This window comes from Mesoplodon bidens, assembly GCF_964165515.1.
Source record: "Mesoplodon bidens genome assembly, contig: HAP1_SCAFFOLD_157, whole genome shotgun sequence".
In the NCBI taxonomy this organism is placed as follows: Eukaryota; Metazoa; Chordata; class Mammalia; order Artiodactyla; family Ziphiidae; genus Mesoplodon; species Mesoplodon bidens.
This window is the reverse complement of record NW_027671774.1, coordinates 882,252-899,550: the sequence shown is the minus strand read 5'-3', so window position 1 is coordinate 899,550 and position 17,299 is coordinate 882,252. Positions and strand designations below refer to the sequence as shown.

The following is a 17,299-nucleotide window of genomic DNA, read 5'->3' as shown; positions in this document are numbered from 1 at the left end:
AGTAACCTGTAGACAGAGTAATTAGTAGGTATAGTTGTTTTGTAAAGACTAAATTAAAGGCAGTTTTCATTGAAAATAGTCGGGAATGCATAAGAATTTTCCTATCTTTCACTTCTTTTGCTTGTTTGATAAGTTTGAATTAAAGTTATCTTTGCCTTAGACATAAAAATGATTATTAATCTTCAGGGGAGATATAGGTCAGTGGTTCTCAACCGGGAGCAATTTTGCTGAAAGAGGGAATTGGAGATTGATAGTTGATGGAGTGGTGTTTTGTCAGTGAATGAATTGGTGTTGGTGTTGGGAAGGAAGGAACAAACACGTTCTTGGAAACTGAAGGAAAGGTGGTAAACAAGTGTGGGAATGGAGGTGTGACAGGCAGTGGACGGGGTGCATGGTACATATTGAAGCTGCTAGTGAGACAGTGGGATGTCTCCTAGAGGATGAATCTGGAAAGGGCTGAGGATTTGGGGGAGAGAGAGGCTTGTAGTCTGGAGTAGGATGTTGGCTTTTAAGATTTTAGAAGTAGGGCTTCCCTGGTGGCGGAGCGGTTGAGAGTCCGCCTGCCAATGCAGGGGCTACAGGTTCGTGCCCAGGTCTGGGAGGATCCCGCATGGCGCGGAGCGGCTGGGCCCGTGAGCCATGGCCGCTGAGCCTGCGCGTCCAGAGCCTGTGCTCCGCAACGGGAGAGGCCACAGGAGTGAGAGGCCCGCGTACCGCAAAAAAAAAAAAAAAAAAAAAAAAAAGATTTTAGAAGTATTTCATGAGTGTAGGTCTGGGGAAATCTAAACTGCTCTTCTGTGATTATAATAACCTTTGTCTTTTCTCCTTTCCTCCTCTCGTCTAGGCTTGGGCAGTTGGCCACAATGGCTGGTATAGATCAGTCAGATTTTCATTTACTAGGTTGTCCCCCCATGAATTCTCCTGTTAGTAGTCCACCTAAAGAAGAAAAGAAGGCACTTGAAGAAGGAAAATCAGAATCAAAACAGGGTGCCCCATAACAAATGCAAAATAGCCAAGTAAATGGACAGAACAGCACTTAATGATTCTAAGAGTGATTAGCAAAAAGGAAATGACCAAGTCAGGGAGAAAACAATAATGATCAGTCTCTAATAATTCACATGCTCGGGAGCTAGAAGACTCTGGAGTCCTTTCCAAATCTGAGATTAGTAAATGTGTGCCCATTTCATGATACTGTACTTTTGTAAATAAGGAGACTGGAAGTTCTTGAGAAAATTTATGAGTTAAAGCAAACTATCCTTAATGAAGAAAGAAGACATTAGAGAAAATATTCCAGATTTTAAATTGTATAAATGTCTATTCTGTTCATATTTTATCTAGGTTTCTATTTGTATGCAGTCAGCTTACAATGAAGGAACACTAATGAAGGTACACATACTGATATAATTTTTAAAATAAGTAGTCCAGACATAGCTAATAGGTAACATATTAGAGTGAATCACCTGGTTATGGGAATGGGAGGGGAAAACCTGTCAGCTTTTCCTCCAGCCTCACTTGGAGCCCCCATCAGCCCATCTCAGAGCGGTCTTGGGAACTGACAGCTTGAGAACACAGTCTGGTCACAAACTATATACGGTTTACATGTGCCTGGAGGATAGAAAAGACATTAATTACCTTACAGAATAGGGTTTTATTTTTAGTGAGGGAAAGGAAATGGGTAATAACTACCCCAATCGCCAAAGTCTGAAAACGTAGCGGACATAGCCTTGGATATAGCTAGGTTAAGCTGAGAATCACTTGGCAAGATATAATTACAAAAAAAACTGGCTCTGAAATCTTCTGATTAATCAATTGACTGTGTTAATAATAAGATTACAGAGTAACATTGAAGTTTTGAGCTCTACTTTTTAATGGTTGGCTTTGTTCATCACTGAATTTTTGTCTTGTCTTTTGTCTTCCCCTCCACTTCCCGAAAATTACAGGTGATGCTAGGATTCCTTTGCCTCTCGACTCCTTCCGTGTCCCAGCGTCTACTCAGGAGGCCTTAGAAACTTCCAAAGACAACCTGGGGGTCCCAGTCACAGAGCAGCGGCAGGAGTCTTTTGAAAATTTCATTGCTAGAACATGTTCTCCTTCAGCAGACGTCATTTCTGGAACTGGAAGTCAAAAAAAAGAAGAAGAATTATCTAGAAATAGCAGGTCTTCTTCAGAGAAAATGAGCAAAGCAGGTGAATAGACCAAAAACTACTCTGCTAAGAAACAACCTGGGAAGGACCTGCATTCCTGCTCTGACTCACCTGTAAAGCAGAAAAGCAAAGGAATTGGGCAAAATAATTCTTTGGTTAATAAACCAATTAAAAGTGAGTCTTCGAAAAAACACATTTTTGTTAAGAAAGAGAGTAGAATAATGACTGTTTCATCAAAGACAACTAAAAGTAAACTCAGTGTACTAGAACAGTCTGAAAGTGATACTCTTGGATCTGATTGTGAATTTCAAGAAAGCATCCATACTCTATCACGCCTAACATAGGTCTAAATCTTTTAAAATTATGTTTTTGCCTTCAAATTTTCATAAATTACCTATGTTTTTACTATAGCATATGGTGTTTTCAGTTACTTGACTGGAAGCCATTAGAGAAAGATTTTTTTATCTATACTTTTTTATTATAATGAAAGTTTGGGTGTACTTTTCCTTGTAACACTTTGCACCATTCATTCAGCTAGTGTTTACTGAGGGCTTCATATGTACAGTACTTTTCTGGGTGCTGTTGCTTTCAGCAGTGAACAAAATAAAGCCTTTACTCTCCTGGAACTAGCACTCTGTGGTGGGAGAAAACATAAACAACAAAGCAGGCTAAGGGTTAAAAAGAGATGGGAATAATAAATGGAATAGTTTTACCATTTGGTTAAACATCAAACTATTATAAATCACACGGCCAGAAGCCATTGACATATTTTAATTCATAATAACCAGAGAGCCTCAAACATTTACCAAGGCACTTAACCGTGTTTATGGATTACAGCAACGCTCTGAGGTAGGGAACTCTTACCATCCCCATTTTATAGATGAACAGTCTGAGGAGACATTATGTGAGTTGCCCAGAATTACACAGCTATAAGTAAGTGGGAAGTTGCAATGTGACCCGAACCCATGCTCTTTTTTTTTTTTTAATGTATGGACTTTATTATCTTTCATTTGTTTCTGATTTATGTGAATTTTTTCTTTAAAGATTTTTTCTGATGTCAACCATTTTTAAAGTGTTTATTGCATTTGTTACAGTATTGCTTCTGTTTTATATTTTGGTTTTTTGGCCTCAAGGCATGTGGGATCTTAGCTCCCCGACCAGGGATTGAACCCTCACCCCCTCCATTGGAAGGCAAAGTCTTAACCACTGGACCACCAGGGAAGTTCCCCTTATGTGACTATTTTTCTAGCAATTTTTTTAAATTTTATTTTTTATTGACATACACTTGAATTACAGTGTTGTGTTAATTACTGCTGTACAGGAAAGTGACCCAGTTACACATTTATGTACATTCTTTTTCATATTCTTTTCCATTACGGTTTATCACAGGATATAGGATATAGTTCCCTGTGCTCTACAGTAGGACCTTTTTGGTTTTTTTTTTAATACATGCACTTTTTAAAAATAAATGTATGTATGTATGTATGTATTTTTGGCTGTGTTTGGCCTTTGTTGCTGCACGCGGGCTTCCTCTCGTTGAGGTGCACATGCTTCTCATTGTGGTGGCTTCTCTTGTTGCAGAGCACGGGCTCTAGGTGCCTGGACTTCAGGAGTTGTGACATCCGGCTTAGTTGCTCTCTGGCATGTGGGATCTTCCCGGACCAGGGCTTGAACCCATGTCCCCTGCATTGGCAGGCGTATTCTTAACCACTGCGCCACCAGGGAAGTCCCACGTAGGACCTTTTTGTTTATCCATCCTGTATATACACCAGTTTGCATCTGCTAATCCCAAACTCCCAATCCAACCCTCTCCCACCCCCTCCTCCTTGGCAACCGCCAGTCTATTCTCTATGTCCTTGGTTATGTTTCTGTTCACACATAGGCTGTAACCAGGCTCTTAATTACTTTGTTATCCTGTTTCCTTGTTAAGAGAAGAAGGGTTTAAGGAAGGCACTGAGAGAAGCCAGTGACCACTAGAAGTGCAAAAACAGTGGGGCTGTCAGAAAGCACACCTGTCTCCTTCCCCCATCGTGAGCAGAATTTTTAAATGGCAGAGTATGTAAGACTATGTGATGACATCTCTGGATTAAATTATGTCTCCCTGGTAAAACATGTACAGATAAGTCTTTAGTTCAATCAGAGTGAAAGGTGAGATCAGAGAAAAGCTGGAGTGTCAGATTTCTTGTAGAAGGTCCTGCCTGATTGTTACTAAGAGGGCTACTACAGTACTAGTTAGTTCATTAGTCATGGGTTGAGTGTTAGAGGAGTGAAACAATGAGCAAGATGTAGTGTTGGCCCTTTAGCAGTGGAATCAGAGGGGAAGACGCACAGCAGATGTCTCATCCTGAACGTGACATGCTGTGACGGGCATATTCAGGGCGTTTAGTCAGTGTTTGTGGAAGAAGAGGCGGAGCCGTGAGGCAAAGAAAAGTCATCAAAAGAGGCAGTCCCTAAGCTAAGTCTTAAAGGACTCGTGAGAAACTGGTGAGTCAGCCGGTGAAAGGCAAGGATACTCAAGGCAGAGTGGACAGCGGAAGTCCAGAGCCTTGAGTGTGCGAGGGGTGTGTTACAGAGCCACAGGCACAGGCTCTGGAGGATCAGTGCAGTGTCCCCAGGCAGCGGCAAGTGCCCCTAAAGGAGGCAGCGAGGAGGAGGAGAGCAGGTCTTAACCATCCATGTGCGTGGAGCTGGTTTCCTCAGAAAATAGCTAAGAATGGAAAGGACAAGTTCAGGTGGCATTTTACACCACTGACGTCAGTATGGATGAGGAATCTGAAGAAGCCTGGAGATAATTATGCCCCACTCTTCTGAGGAGCAGTGCTTTATATTTTCAAGTGGGATTTTCACGCTGCCACCTCCTCTCCTGTCCCTACTGAAAGGTTTATAGGCCGGCAGAAGGGAGAACCTGGCTTAAGTAGAGTTAATCAGGTTTCTTTACTGTACAGCTTCTCGGGGCTGCTGTAGGCTAATGTTCATTCTGGATCGTCACAGCAGGCGTATGGTACACAGCCATCCTCAAAGCTATTTGACCCTAGAGTCCTTTTCGAATAGAATGTCTAACAACTGGTTCCACCGAACAGCAATTTCGTAACTTCTAGACCAGGTAATAGCAAGAAGAAAGGGGTCTGAAATAAGGTATAGATGAAGGGAGGAAATAAGTTCTAATTGTATTTAGGAAATTACCAGCAAGACTTGACCTTGGGAAGTAAGGAAGAAGTAGGAGGCGGAGGCTGAACCCCCATCTGTGTGACTAAGGTTGGGTGGTGGTATCATTGAGTTTAGAAATAGGGGATAAAGAACTGAAGTGGGGAAAAGACTTTAGTTCTGGACATGTAGAATTTTGAAGCACCTGTAGAATTCAGAAGACAAACTGGTAGATAACTGGACATGCACGTGAAGACATGGAAAGATAAAAATTTGAATGTCCTCAGCACATATCAGCAGTCATTAAAATCATGAAAATGGATGAGATGTCAGAGAATTGTGAGTCCTGACAACGTTTAAGTGATAAGCAGAGAAAGAATTCTGGGAAGGAGAGGGGTGATAGAGATTCAAGAAGGAGGAAGGAGATGCCAGCGTCATCCTTCAGAGAATGTGAGTGTCCATTGGATTTGGGCAGTTCAGTGAAGTGGTGGACAAAAAGCCAGATGGCAATAAACTGAGGGTGTAGGGCTGCCTGTCGGGGCCAGGCGGGGCTAGTGAGGACAGTGGGAATAGGCTGCTCTCAAAGAGTTTGGATGAAAAGAGAAAATAATTAGCAAAAAAGAATTTTTTAGAATGAGAAGGACTTCTATTTTACATGTTGAAATGAAGGAACCAATAAAGGAGATCCTGAAGATGTAGATAATAATTTAGAGAATTGGGGAAACACGGACATATGAATAAGAAAAACACCTTGCACAGTATATAAAAATCACTTGTATCCTTCGAGCTGGATGGATACTGGTAAGTTTGGGAGGAAATAAAGGTAAGAAGAGATAGAAGTTAAAGAAGTTTATACTGATAGCCTCAGTTTTCTTTGACAAAGATTTTTCAGAGACACATATATACACATACATAATTACCGTTCGAAAATTCTTTCATAGTTACATGTTTTATTAATCACGTCTGAGAAAAGTCACTGATTTTCATTTTGTACAGCATTATCTTGTAAGGACAAGATACAGTGACAACTTCCATGCTTTTTGCATATCAGAGCTGACACTGAAAGTATCTGCATAATCGAATTTTCACTTCTTATTTGTAATAAGTTTATCCTTAGGAGGATACTTTCATAGTGTTTGATCACAGATGAGTTTGGGCATTGCTATCACTCAATAATGTTAAGCATCTGTCAGGTTCTCTCCTACACTATATATTCATATTTTGTCCGTTAAGCAAATATTTATTGGCGGCCTGTGGGAATAAGATACACCTAGGTCCTCTTTCCTTGGTATATTCACAAAAGCCTCTGAAACTAAATTTCCAAGTCAGGCCATACTAAGGCCTGGCATAATAAGTTTTCATTGTTAACAGTTTTTTTGTGTTTGTGGGTTTTTTTTGTTTTTATTTTTTGAAGCAAGGATAAGACACTGTCTTAACTCAGTAGTTGTCCATTCATTAATAAGTCAAAGAAGACATTGATGAAGCATGGTATTTTGAATATCCTTTCCACAGAATAGGTAATGGGCCATCCTGAAACTCTGGTGAGATGCTTATCATTTTCAGATTTTGGAGTGGCTGAGAAAACCCTATTACACCTTGAATTATCACTAGAAACATGAATTCAGCCAAATAAAAACAGTGCCTCTGCCTACTGAGGTGGTCAATTTCCATCTCAACAAAAGTGACCATTTCCCCTTTAGATTAAAATCAAGAAAATCCCCTCTGTCCAGGATGCAATAATGGGGTGCACGAAAGAGGAAAACTGAAGCTATTCCCTCTTTACACCTGAACAGTGAATTCATTCTGATATCAAATATTTGTTATGATTCTGTTATGACCAGGTGCTTTATTGTTTAGAGATCAAGTTACTATTCATTCTTGGTAAGTAAGAAAAATCCACGTTTTAGGACTCTGAATAGTAACTTTATATATATTATATATATATATATAAAATAAATATGTATATTATATGTAATATATATTCCACCTATTCAACAAAATTGTAACTTTCATCATCTCTTACGAATGATGAACTGTATTCACTCTTTGGAAAGGGCTTATAGGGAATTAAAGTCTCCATATACTTTTTATATAAGACCGTGGAAACCAAATTCTCAACTGGGAGCAAACTTAGGTTTTGCTATGAAGGTTTATGCTTGCCTGGCCTTAGAGGGGTAGGCCAGGAACTCAAGTTTTTTTCCTCTAAGTTACTTTCATTGATGCCACCCTGAAAAAATTTGGAGGGAGTATTTTTGAAATAGCTTTATCTCAGTAACCCTTTAAAAATGCTTCAGGGTATGGGGAACATAACTGTCAAAATGTTCAAGCAACTTTTGTTGATTTAAGTGTAATGGATCAGGAGCAATACAGGAAGGAGCTGGGTACAAAAGACAAAAGGCGTGAGGCTATTTCATGTATTGTTTTTGGCTTATTGTACAAAACAGAGAAAGTCTCATACACTCGCGCAGCCAAGGTCCCCTACTGTTCTCTCCTTTTAGTAGAAACAAAAGAGAGCTCGTTTCTCAATAGCAGCATTCTATCCTTAAGTGGGTACACAGTGATATTCTGATGGTCTCTGGAGCAGAGAATAATTCCGTGGCAGCTCTGACCTCCAGTCACCGGGTTCTCTGTAACTTAGTCTTTCATGGCCAAGGACTATAATCATTATTTCGATTTATATTTAGCATCTCAAAATGGAAAGGATTCCATGGACAACAAAACAGGAAGTGATTTCATGAAGTGTTTTAGTATGGATAAAACAATAAACTATAAAAATACAAATCATCAGTAAAGCTTTTTCTTTCCGGAGAACTATATTCAGAAATTAATGTAAGCCTCTAAGGTGCGCATGTGTGTTTTTTCACCCATGATCATGTTTGTATGTGTGCGCATTCCACTGCTACAGGAGACATGCAAAATGATATCAGAGTTGCTACTATATGCAGTACTGGTTTCTCCCAAGAACTGTGTGCTCGCAGGGTTCGTTCAGGAAGGTGAGTGTCCTACCACCTCATCACAGTCATATCTCATCACCTTCGGCAGGTTTAGTTGACACTTTAACCTCACATGCAGGCTTATTAAATTAGTATTACTCATCAGAACTTGCTTACTAATAAAACAAGCTGAATTAGCCACTGCAGAATCATATTTGGAAATTCAATGACAATTTTACCTTTTTAATAAAGGCCCAGAAATATTATTTCAGAGCAGGTGGTACAGAAAACTGTGGTCAAATTTGACATTCATTCATCATTGAAGTGTGGAACGTGACAGGTGAAAATTGATATTGATTTCTTTCCTCTAATATTTGGAAGAGTTCTAACAGGTAAATCAAATGAGATAACAAGACATATCAAGTCTCACTCATTTCTATGATCACATCCTCCCCACATATCACTCCTTCGCCTGCCATGTTTTGAATAATTCAATGCCCATAGTCTTTCCAGTCCAGTGTATTATAAGACACACTCAAGCTGGGTTTCAATCATATTAGACTGAAAGCTGAACATTTTAGGAAGGATTATTTAAAACCAAATGCGTCTTGAGCCCAACAGCCTATGAAACCAAACAATCCTGGGAGTTCAGTTGGATTCAGAAAATTCAGTAATCCTATTTGATGTATGTTAACCGTATCAATATTAACAACCTTCTGCTGGATTTCAGCACTGATTTGAGAGCTAAGTTACTACTGGTCTTGTATTTTACCTAGTTGTGAAAGCACTGAGAGAGTTGTTCTTGGGTTGGACTTGACCTGCCTCTGGGAATGCTCTCTGTTATATCCATCTTGAAAAACTTTATTCAAGTGCCATTTCTCTGCCTGCCTTCTCTTCACTTGCACCCCTTGGGAAAACGAAAGATGCTCAAATATAGATGTGAACACTGCAGGTGCTCTGCTTGGCAATGGTGTCTTTCAGCTTCCCAATAAAAAATTATATTGCTGACCACCCATTTGACTGAAAAGTGACTCATTTTACTGACAGATATCTGGATTGAGATGCCAAAAGAAATAGGTCATTTCAAATTTCCTTTTTAAGTCATAGCTTTGTGTTGCAACACTACTTGTTCAAAACTTAGATCATGAAGGTTCCTTCCTATGACCTCCAAATAATTAAAATGTTCTTCAATACGCTATATAAAAAGCAAGCAGAGGGGCTTCCCTGGTGGCACAGTGGTTGGGAGTCCGCCTGCCGATGCAGGGGACACGGGTTCGTGCCCCGGTCCGGGAGGATCCCACATGCCTCAGAGCGGCTGGGCCCGTGGGCCACGGCCGCTGGGCCTGCGCGTCCGGAGCCTGTGCTCCGCAACGGGAGAGGCCGCAGCAGTGAGAGGCCCGCGTACTGCAACAACAAAAAAAATAATAAAAAAAAAAAGCAAGCAGAATATTCCTAATTATCAATCTTTCTCTTGAGTCATATAGTTCTTGTAATTTCAAGGAAGAGAAACTCAAATGTAAAGTGTTACAATAGCCAAGCATACCAGCACTATTATCTAACCATTCAGCAATTTTCTCTGCCAAGTCACTCTGAACCTTAGACTACTGAGGATGTCTTCTTAATTAATTTTTAAGGTTCTCCTCTTTTGAGTTAAAAAATGGTCACAATTTTATAAGTAAAATTAAAGAAAAATACCAAAGAGAACATCTGAGATGTTTCCATTAGGCATTATATATATATACATAAATTTAATAGATATACATATATACATGCACTGGGATAAATCTCCATCTTCTGTGTCAGTCGGACATAGGTCCATTTTCTTAGGAATAGGGAACTCCTTTCACAATGGAAGTGAGGAAATTGGCTGGACCATCCTTCTTGAAAATAATTCTGTGAAGCCGCCATTCCTTCTAGCAATCTACTACTCCATCAGTGTGTAGTTCATCAAATTCAGGTCTTCTGAAGCCAGGCTAGAAATACAAAGTGAGGTGGACGACTAAGGTAACTGACCAAAAAGGAGGAAAGGAAGAGGAGCAAAACAATTTCCCAATTTCATTCTTTCCCATATTCTCTGTGCTTGACAAGGGAAAAAATATTCGGGTCTGAGTGCCTCTCATTCTTAGCCATTGTTAGTTCAAAGTCTGAGAAAAAAAAAAAAGGTAAAAACGAAAATATGGAGTCCAGAATTCCCTTAGCTCTCTTGCATGCAATATCTCAACTTAAAAGGCCTTCCAAAATGGAGGGATCAACTTTTAAAAATATAGCCCAATCTTTTCAATCTAAACAAGTAAACACTAAAAATATATTTTAGAAATCCAGCAAACACACTAACCACAGTCAAAGCAAAGGAAGGCTTATGGCTTACCAAATGACAGTGGCTGTCTACAAGAGAGAGAAAGAGAATAGTCCAAAATTCTATCTGACCTGGCAGAGCTAGGAGGGTGCCCTGGTTAGGGTCTTTCATATACAGTTATTCAAGCTCAGACTTGATCATCTGTCAGGGATGCTACAGTAGGGAGAGATTTGCCATAACTGTGAGACTCAGCAAGATCACTTCCAACTCTAAAACCTACAACTTTAATCACCAACACCAGCCATCATTAAGAGCGACCTCAAATAACTCCAAATCTGTTCATCTACTCACATATTCTTTACACAGTCAACAGACCTCGAGTGATTACTACATGCCAGACACAGTTCTAAGACCCAGAATAAGGGATAAGAAAGGTAACAACCTCTGTCACTGGGGGGCTTGAGTTCTTTGGGAAGAAGTTCATCTAAATACAAAGAGACACCAAAGATAATATTTGGTTTGATTATTATTCTGTGAAAGAAGTAAGGTAATCTGTTAAATTGGGACTGAGTTAGGCTAGTAGGACAATCAAGGAAAAAATATCTTTAAGAGATGAGTGCCAAAGAATAGAAAGGAATCAGTTATGGAAAATTTTTCTGGAAATAATATTTCCAAAACATGGGAACAGCGAATACAAAGTCCCTGAGGCAAGATGAAGCTTAACTACAATCAAGGAGCAAAAAGAAGCTAAAAGGTTAGGTCAGGAGATAACCACACAGATTTACACCAGCTGGTCCCTAACTTCAAGTCTACGTGGGTATATTCTTCAGGTGAGTTACATATATATCATCCAAAAAACACAAAAAAAATGGACTCCAAAATTACCCTGGAAATTCTGAGTGAGATTCTTTACAAAGGCACAACCATATTAAAGATCACAGCCATCATTCTCCAAACTCCACTCTGGGCATCACTTGCAGGCATTTAACGGGGGTGTTTCATATCCTCTCTAAAATATTGGGCAGGAAGAACAAACACCCTAGCATGTCTGCACTGTGCACCTAGTGTCTCACAATTGAAAAGTAGCCGGAGCTCACCCTGCTGATGGCTTTGCTGGGTTTCTTTAACCATTTATTAAGAGTCCCACCTCTTTTAAGAACTGGGATATATTTTTTGAGGAAATAAACTACAGGAAAATTCAACTGACAGAGATCATACTGTAGTTGACTTTTCTGTTCTTTGTTACATTTATTCGTTGAGACAAACGTCTGTTCTTAGTCTTTTTTTAATGGCTCTGTTAAATAGAACGGACACAGTACACTGCACATACTTAAAAACACAATTTAAATTCTGAAATATGCATATACCCATGGAACTGCCAACACAATCAAGAAAAGCAACATATCCATCACTTGCAAGTGCTTATGCCTCATTCATAAAGCCCCTTTTTTCCCCTCACATTCCAGCCCTCCACATCCCCAAGTGAGCACTGATATGCTTTCTTTCATTAGAGACGTGTTTGCATTTTTCTAGAAATTTAGATAAAGGGATTCACACACTGAGGACTCTTTTATCTGGCTTCTTTCACTCAATGTAATTATTTGGAGAGTAATTCATGTTTTGGTGGGTGTCAATAGTTTATCACTTTGTTTTGCTGAATAGTGTTTCACTGTATGGGTATACCACAGTATATTTCTTCATTCTCTTGTTGATGGGTGCTCGAGGTTGTTTCAATTCTGTCTATTAGAAATAAAGATGCTATGATGATCCACGTACAAGTCTTTGTGTGCACATATGCTTTCATTTTTCTTGCGTAAATATCCAGGTGCAGAAAGGCTGGGTCATACGGTAGGTGTACGTTCACCTTATGAAGAAACGGCCAAACTGCGGACTGGAGTGACTGCACTCTTGCCCTCCCACTAGCATGTAAAAGCCGCGCAGTTCCTACACTGCCTCACCAGTACTTGGTGTGGTTGGACTTTTCTAATTTTAGCCATTCAGTAGGTGTGTAGTGGTATCTCCTGGGGCGTTCATTTCCATAGAGCTAATAATGGATTACATTGACCAACGTCATGTGCTTATTTGCGTCCGTACACCTCCTTGGCAGGATCTCTTTTTAAATATTCTTACCCATATTGTTAATTTAAAATTTTTTTTCTAATTACTGAGTTTTGAGAGTTCTCTACGTGTTAGAGACACAAGTCTTTTCAGGTATATAATTTGTAAATATTTTCTTCCATCCTGTGGCTTTTCTTTTATTAATAATGGCTTCCAAAGATGAAACCCAATTTATTACTTTTTTTCTTTTATGGATCTTGTTTTTGGTGTCATCTCTAGGAAATCTTTGCTTACCCCAAGGTCAAAAAGATTGTGTCCAAGTTTTAGAGATTTATGTTTTGACCTACATTTAGTTAATTCTTTATATGGTGTGAAGTAGGGATCAAAGGTCATACTTTTGCATATGGTGAACTAGGCACTATATCCATGTACTACATGCTTCCAGCACCATTTGTCAAGAAGACTATCCTTTCTCCTCAAAATTGGCTTTGCACCTCTGTTGAAAAATCAATTGTCCTTATATGTGTGGATATGTTCCTGGGATCTACATCCTATTTGATTGACCTATTATATCTGACTCTTGGTTATAATATATTCTTTCACTGATTTCTTTTCACTTGCGCATGTAAATAGTCTCCCAGTGATATAGCCTTACCATTTGACTGGACATACCTAGGTATACCTGAAATGCATTTGATAAATCGATGGAACTTGCACTCAAACTAGGGTTACTTTCCAAAAACTCTTAAAATGTTGAGGTGTAAAAACGATGTACTCTACAGCCTTCCTGCCTCAACCAAGTGTATGTTAACACATCCCCACACAAGCTATTTTGCATGTGTATGGGGCTGTAGAGTCTGGGGAGTATGAGAGTGGTATGTGCTGTCTATCCCAAAAGATCATCATAGGAGGCAAAGGAAACATTAAGGAAGTAGATAAGAATAGTCAAATGCCGAATGTTAACATATTTCTCATGCGTTTTTAATATTTACATTGAGATAAAGAAGTAAATTATTATAAAATAAAATACAAAACTTTAGAGAATATTTCAAAATGCTCTTTTTTGCCAGATGCAACAAGATACTAGGAATAGAGGGATTTTCTGGAACCGGCTTATCTTTCCTTTTCTTATCACCATCGAGTGATGGGGTTGTATTTTATTCAGTGTATTGTACATGTGGGTGTGAAGAAGATGGAAGTTGTCTCAAAAAGAGAAATGAGCAAAGAATATATGTCGTCAACTTGTCTAAAACACTTTTTCATGTTCTGACTCATTTTTCTTTGTATTGGCATTTCAAGGCATTTTGTTTTTTAGTGACTATTAAAAAACCTTGATAATTTCAGTGAAATCCCATGAAGATAATATAAACAACAGTAATGGAAAATGAAAAGATGATAATAGCAACCAGCACTGTGCTATTTCTTGTCAGTGTTCTTTACTATTTAGAATAGTAACAAATCCCATATTAATTTGACTTTTTGAACTTCGGCCTTTACTTTGGTGGAAGAAATTCCTTACACTTTGCTTATTATCTGTTTGCAATTAAAAACAATTAATGACCATACTTTGATATGATCATCTTAGAGTTGTATAGAGGGAGGATAGTTATGCAACTATTTATATATCTATGGGTTCAAGGAAGTTTAAAGGCTTGATATTTGAATCCTGTGGAAAGTAGCCTCCTTTCCCAGAGGGAAATGAACATATACATGTACTTAATGTAGTTTAAACTAAAGCAACACCTGTTCGTAGAGGCACCTTCTATTCCAGGTATGTTTAGGTATAGGGAAGGGGAACAAGAGCTATAAAACATAATTCTTGTGTATAAGAAGTTTACAGGGGCTTCCCTGGTGGCACAGTGGTTGAGAGTCCGCCTGCTGATGCAGGGGACACGGGTTTGTGCCCCGGTCCGGGAGGATCCCACATGCCGCGGAGCGGCTGGGCCCGCGAGCCATGGCCGCTGAGCCTGCATGTCTGGAACCTGTGCTGCGCGTCTGGAGCCTGTGCTCCGCAACAGGAGAGGCCACAACAGTGAGAGGCCCGCGTACCACAAAAAAGAAAAAGAAAAAAAAAAGTTTACAGTTTAGGGGGGTTGAGGGCACTCAATGACTCAATGCGGATGAGCCTGATGCAGGTTACGAAAAGGTCACCCTTGAATAAACTCTGCTTTAGGAAAGACCAGCCTACTCTTATTCTGTTAAACTCTTTAATGTGGTGCTCAATATACCTGAATATCAATGTCAAAGGCCACTTTAGAAATGTTTCCAGGGGTGCTAACAGCCAACAAGTTAATATGATTCCTATACACTTGACACAACTCACCAGAGGTCTTGAATTCGGTGAGCATATTGGCCTCCTTTAAGAAAGATCACCCGTTAAACTTCGAATGCTAAGTGCTAAGGGAATGAAGTAAGTAATAAGTGATATTCAGGTTCAGAGGCGGAAGAGAAAAGACGTCTCACCTTGAGTAGAACATTTTGTTGGATTCTCCAAAGTGGCAAACAATAAGGAGAACACTCAATAACTAAGACTGAATAAGTTGAGAAATAAGATGAAAGCCTAAGATGGAGGTCAAAATGTCCCCTAGATTTAAGGATACATTTAGGCTGAAAGGGAAACTATTGAAAAAGATGTAGAAAGTGCTAAATATTTCACAAAAAATTATTAGAACAAAAAATGTATTAGAATAAACTTAGCAAAGTTTGTTTGCAGAATATGAAATCAACATACACACATCACTTGCATTTCTGTACATTAACAATGAACAATCTGAAAAAGAAATTAGGAGAACAATTCCATTTACAATACCATCTAAAAGGATAAAATACTTAGCAATAAGCTTAACCAAAGACATGAAACACTGGTACACTGAAAACTACAGCAGTATTGAGAGAAATTAAGGAAGACATAAATAAATGGAAAGACATCCCATGTTCATGAACTATTGTTAAAATGTCCATGTTACACAAAGCTATCTACAGATTTAATGCAATGCCTATCAAATCCCCTGTTTTTGCAGAAATAGAAGAAACCACTCCAAAATTGATATGTAACCACAAAGGACCCTCAATAACGAAAGCAAACTTGAAGACCTCACACTTTCTTTTGAAATGAAGTTTTCTTGTTATTGTGGGTTAAAAATCCAGTCCTAAGTGTCCATAAATTATCCTCCTAAATTTATATTTTGGTTCATTCTCAGTGACAGGGCTTTCAGTGCCTGAGTGGTATTGAGGGCCCCTTCAATATCTGTAGCTTGGGCTCCTGTCACTGACATGGTGTGGGTATCTCACAGCCTTGGCTGTTTTTACCAGTTTATCAAGTCCCAGATGAACCATGCTCAGAAGGGCCCCACACTTGCTTGGTTTCATGCTCTGATATTGCTGTCTTAATATTCTTAATGATTTTATCTTTGAACTTATGTTCTGTAAGTAAAGTTTATGGGACAATAAAATATACGCATGAGCAGAGGAGACGTGTGCAATATGTGTGTCTGCCACCATTCCTGCTGCCCCATTCACATCTAGTTTTCACCCTGCTTATGGTGTGCTTTCCATGACATGCTTATTTGGTACCCATTTGGAGTCTTGCTGTGTTCCACCAGAATTCTGTGCTACTGGTCACATCCAAGACTAAGTGAAGGTGTTAACAGATGTGGAGGCCATGCTTTCCATTTGAATCTGAACTTACTTCTAACACAGAAAGAAAGTGTTGTTTTTTAAGAAACAAGAATGTCCAAGGAATCTTATCATATCCTTTCTTACTTGTGTTACTTCCCAATATTAGCCAAACAGTCTGCTGAAAAAGATGACATGTATGAAAAAGAGAAGAGAGAACAACCCACAGAACCCATTTAGAACTCATCCTAATCTAGTATGATGTCATCTTATCTCGATTCTATCTGAAAGAAGAATTTACTTGGGCACATTCACAGGTTCCAGGTGAACATGAATTTGGGGAGGACACTATGCACCCCAGTGCAAATACTTTCAACAAGACTTTTTCTTTGCAGTTTGAACAAGAGGCACTATATTTTCATTTTGCACTGGAGCCCACACATTATGTCACTTGTTACCGTTAGAGCCCATGTTGGAAAATGGGGCTTCATGACATAGCCAAGTGAGTCTGTCAACTGAATTCTAGAGTTATCCAGACTTACCCACTTTGTTGCAGCAAGTTGGTTCCAGGCAAAGCCAGGTGAGAGGGGCATGTCCACAGTGGAGCAGAGAACTTCTGTCTCTCTATCACCAGACTCACTCCCAAGAGGAAGGAAAGAAGAGCTTAGCGAAGCATGGCCAGTTATTCTTCCCAACTTTGCCCGTCAGGTAGGTCACCTCACCTAGCCAGTGTCAGTGAACATAAGAGCAGGGAGGTTAAAAGTTACACTAATCAAATTCCCTTCACATGCTGGTACCCGTAAGAATGAGAAGGGAAACTGTCACTAATGCTCCCCTGGTGTTTTCAATCTCTTAACCCACTCAACGATGCTTTTAAGCCTATAATTAATGGAATATGGCTCTCCCTTCAGGAAAGAATAGACCTTTATCAGGACAGCCCTGCTCACACTTTTATGGGGCTACTCGTTTGAGTGGCCTCCAGGAACTGCTGGTGGATGCCTTAGAGTTTCATCCCAGAAGTCTCTGATATGGGTGAGAAATTGCATTAATTCAAATGAACTCCAAGGCTACTCATATCCAATGATCAGAAACAACTTTTTGTTCTACCA

The 17,299-nt window shown here is 39.4% G+C and overlaps 1 pseudogene across 1 annotated transcript in view; it reads left to right on the top strand.

Annotated features, from left to right (window-relative positions):
* LOC308611092 (centrosomal protein of 78 kDa-like) overlaps positions 1 to 2,512 on the top strand; it is a 138,780-nt pseudogene extending 136,268 nt beyond the window's left edge. The window contains exons 11-13 of the transcript in view: positions 845 to 1,016; positions 1,339 to 1,386; positions 1,925 to 2,512. The product of the transcript in view is annotated as a centrosomal protein of 78 kDa-like (transcript). The remainder of the gene's footprint in view (positions 1 to 844; positions 1,017 to 1,338; positions 1,387 to 1,924) is intronic.
* Positions 2,513 to 17,299: the final 14,787 nt, after the last annotated feature.